The 4201-nt window shown below is 62.0% G+C and overlaps 1 long non-coding RNA gene across 1 annotated transcript; it reads right to left on the reverse strand.

The window, feature by feature from the left end:
• Positions 1-622: 622 nt before the first annotated feature.
• LOC147345703 (uncharacterized) lies at positions 623-1321 on the reverse strand. The gene is made up of 2 exons (XR_015154383.1): positions 954-1321; positions 623-847 (listed from the first exon to the last, which is right to left on the reverse strand). It is a non-coding gene; the product is annotated as an uncharacterized LOC147345703 (long non-coding RNA).
• Between the last annotated feature and the right edge of the window lie 2880 nt (positions 1322-4201).

Below are 4201 nucleotides of genomic sequence, written 5' to 3' on the forward strand. Positions count from 1 at the left end.
GAGTCCAGGGGACAGACAGACAGCACAAAGTGGGCAGCAGGCTGGAGCTGGAAGCCAGGCGATGACTCTGTTCCTGGGCGGGCGCGGTGGGAGGGCTATGGGGACAGCTTGGGGGCGGGGGCCCGGGGCCTTTTAACTTTCCCAGGAAAGGCCTCCGAGCTTCACACCCGAAGCTGCTGGCTCCTTGGCAGTGACTAGACAGTAGCAGACACTCAGATGGGCTGAGAGCGAGGGGGTTAACCAGCAGCCTCGGCTGGGACACAGTTCCCTGGACACGGATTCAAGGGCAACCAGAAGGTAATCCACATTTCCACTGGATCTCCTAGACAGGCTGTGTGACCTAGTCACACAGCCAACATCCCATAATTAACCTGGGGTGGGGGGTGTTCTTCTTTGTTTCCCTGAATCTTTCTTTTAGCTCTGATGAATGGGCCACCATAGACGCAGCTCACAGCATCACTGCCCCTCAGGGTTCATACCGGCAAACTGACATGCTGGGATTTCCCTGGCGGTCCAGTGGTTAGGGCTCCATGGTTCCACTGCAGGGGCTACAGGTTACATCCCTGGTGGAGGAACTAAGATCCCCCCACCCCAACAAAAAAACTGACCTGCTGCTGGTCAGTCTCTCTAGCAAGAATGTCTTTCTTTATTCTGCCCACCAGAACAAACTCCTATTCACTCTTCAAAACCCCATGAGATCTGTACTCTTGAAATTTGAGCTTTTCACTACATGCAATTATTCCTCAATAGAGGTAAAGATCTTGGAAAAAATAGTGAAGCCGGAGTACCTTCTATTTCCGTCTCTGGGAGTCGAGGCTGAGTGGGAGGGTGTGGACAGTGTGGGTTCCTGGAAGAGACCCTTTGGGTTGGTATGAGCCACCACTCCTTCCCTGCGAGAGGTGGCTGGGGAAGGTGTCGTCCCCACCAAGGGGAGCTGGAGGGGTCCTGCTCACCCGTTGGACGGCTGCTCCCGGGGTCCTGGGCCACATCCAAGTTCTGCCTATGTCCTGAGGAACCTCAGGGACTCCAGCCTGGCTTTGGCGCAGCTCCGGCCCCCTCTCCCCTCGCTTGTCCATCTCTGCCTCCACGGCCATCCTGGGGGCAGAGCTTGAGTGGCCAGGCGGGGGTGGTCTCCACGGAAACAGCCATGGCGACTAGTCGTGGGCTGATGCCCTACAGAGAGGCCGAGTGGGGACCTGGTGCTGGAGTTTGGGGGCATCCAGGGCGGGTGGGAGAGGCCTGGGCTGGGGGCTGGGTGGCCAGGCAGAGCTCGGCTCCCTCCTAACACAGGCCCTTGGCCCCATGTCTGCCTGTGGAGCCTGTGGTGCCCAGGCAGCTCCTGGGGGCCACAGTGATGTCATCAGGCCCTCCTGGGGAGGGGCTGCTCACCCGCCGAGCCTGGGGAGGATCCCGATCACTGTTCAACCTGGCTGCGCGTGCAGACACCACAGAGCTTCTAATAGCCAGCACCCAGGCTGCCCCAGATCCATCCCCTCCGGATCCGGGGCTGGGCCGGCGGAGGCTCTCGGAAGCGTGTGTGGAGCCAGGAGGCCCACAGCCCCCACTGTGGGCTCCAAGGGCCCTAGCCCCGCACTCAGAGGCTAACAGAGCCCCGGGACCCCCGAGCCCCTCCATTTGCCCCACTTAAGTGTCCCTCACCAGGTGACGGGGCAAGGACCCCACCTCTGACTCCTCGACTGCCCCGCCAGACGCCTGATGGGGTCAGGAGGCCTGGGCGTGGTTGGGGGAGGGCATGTGTCTCCTCCCTGGGCCCATCCACGGGGTAGCGAGAGTCGGAGAAGAGAAGGCCCCAGAGCATCCCGGAGGTCTGTGGGTACTGGCGGGGGCCTCCCCTGGGTGAATGGACCCCATGGAGATGTGGGGCCCTTCCTCCTCCCAGAGGGGAAACCAAGGCTGACAAAGGCCACGGTCTCGTCCAGTATCTCAGAGCCTATAGTCGAGCTTCGTGGTGACCTGACCCCGGCCCAGACCCGGGGGTCTCCCCAGGAGGGTGCATGGTCAGTCCCTGCCCACACAGCTCTCGTACACAAGCGATGCCTCTGGTCTGCAGACCAGACTGTCCAGTGCTCCAGGGAGAGGGCAAAGCTGGCCTCTGAGGAGGAGGGCTGGACTGGGCTCAGCTAGGGGTCTGGTGAAAAGTAGTGAGGGGTTTCCCTGGTGGCCCAGATGGTAAAGCATCTGCCTGCAAGGCAGGAGACCCAGGATCGATCCCCGATTGAGAAGATCCCCTGGAGAAGGAAATTGCAACCCACTCCAGTATTTTTGCCTGGAGAATCCCATGGACAGAGGAGCCTGGCGGGCTATAGTCCACGGGGTCACAAAGAGGAGGACACGACTGAGTGACTCATGTGAGCAGGAAGGGGCGGGGCAGGAGGAGGAGGCGGCTCTCGCTGAGCAGCCCTGGAGCTGTCCCGACTCACTGTTCATTCCAAAAGTGCCTAAGGAGCACCGTGTGTGCAGACACCGGTTGGCTGCCAGGGGAGAATCGAGCAAGGCTGGACCCCCAGTCCCGCTAACAGGAAGTACAGGCTGGGAGGGGCAGACTTCAGGGTTAGAGGTTACCCATCCCTGCCGGGACGCTCCTTAAACAATCTCGTGTGGACTTCACCCCGAGGGTTAAGCAAGATAACACCCAAGGGATGTGTTGGCTCAGGCTGAGCCTGGGGGGCTCCGTGAGCAGTGGAAGGAGCAAAGGCAGGGGTTCAGGGGGGCTCAGAGCCCCTTGTTCCCTGAGAGGAGGGCTCAGGTGAATGAAGGCTTCCAGAACTGTGGGGGAGCCCACCGGGTGCAAAGGCCTCGGGAGGCCCTCAGGAGCCTGCAGACGGCTGAGGTCACACCCAGGGCCGGGTCAGAGGCCCTTAAGCGCTGTCGGCCGATGTCTAGAGCATCACTTGAGGGGGCGGGGTGGGGCCAGGGGCAGGGGGCAGGGCGCCACCTGCCAGTGAGTGTGTGGCTGTCACCCTCGCCTCGGGGTGGGCGCTCAGAGATGCCTGGGGCTCCCAGACTCCGGCCTCGTCTCCTCCCCAGCGGGCACTGGGCGTCTGCTCGTCACAGTGCGCCAGGCCTGATTCCCAAACAAAATATTTGGTTTCCAGGGCTGATGGCCTTGAAATGCAAATATTGCTTCTCTGTTTCCAACAAACAGTCACACACGGGCTCTCGGAGCCCTGAGCTGGCTGCCTACCGGCCAAGATAACCGGGGTCTACCACCCCTGCTGAGAGCCAGGCAGGAGCGGCCCCTCTGCCCCCAACACCCTGGAATGGGGGCGGGACCCCCCACACCCCCCCACACCCCCCATACCCTACCCCCAGTGGTTTTGTGGATAAGGACTCATCTCAGAGTCACGGAACTGCTGGGCTCAGCCACTCCAGCTCTGCTGAAAGCCCCGATGGAGGGGGACAGGTTGGGGGGCACACACCTTCTCCAGGCTGTGAGGAGTGGGGACTCCTGGAAATCCCAGCCTCTGGGCCTTCTGCTGAGCTCCAGGGACCTTCAAGGCAGCCGCGTGGGCCCTGCCCTTACCTGGAGCACCTTCTGAGGTGCCTCTGGAAGGGCCCAGCAGGGAGGGGCAGAGGGCTCCAGGCCAACCACCCTCGCTGCCTGGGGGGATGCCACGCCCATTCAGGTGCCCCCCACAGCCCCACAGGACCCGAGGTGTCTGCAGAGCTAGGCCTCACCAGCACCTTGACCTCGTCCAGAGTGGAGGTCAGAGGGGAGGTAGGAGCCTTGGTGGGGAGTGGCCCTGGAGGCGCAGTGGGTGAGAATCTGCCAGTGTGGGGGCGCAGGTTCGACCCCTGGTCTGGGACGATCCACACGCCTTGGAGCAACCGAGCCCGTGGGCCACAGCTACTGAAACACGTGCGGCTAAAGCTTGTGCTCTGCAAGAGGGGCCACTTCTCCCCTCTGCAGAGCGAAGTCTGTGCCCTGCAACTCGAGGGTAGCCCCCACCCGCCACACTAGAGAAAGCCCGCGAACAGCAACGAAGACCCAGCACAGCCAAAAATAAACAAATAATAATAAAGAGACACTGCAGGGTGGTGCGTGTCCACCCCAGGGTGGGTCAGTGGGGCTGGGGGTGGGGGAGAGCCAGGGCCTGTGCCATCCCAGGTCCCCAACCCAGAACAGCTTGTGTGTCCTGGAGGGGAAGACCAGCCGGTGCCTCCTTGCCCGGGGGATGCG

This window comes from Bos grunniens, chromosome 25 (assembly GCF_055505025.1).
Source record: "Bos grunniens cultivar Pamir isolate PY7600 chromosome 25, Bosgru_T2T1.0, whole genome shotgun sequence".
In the NCBI taxonomy this organism is placed as follows: domain Eukaryota; kingdom Metazoa; phylum Chordata; class Mammalia; order Artiodactyla; family Bovidae; genus Bos; species Bos grunniens.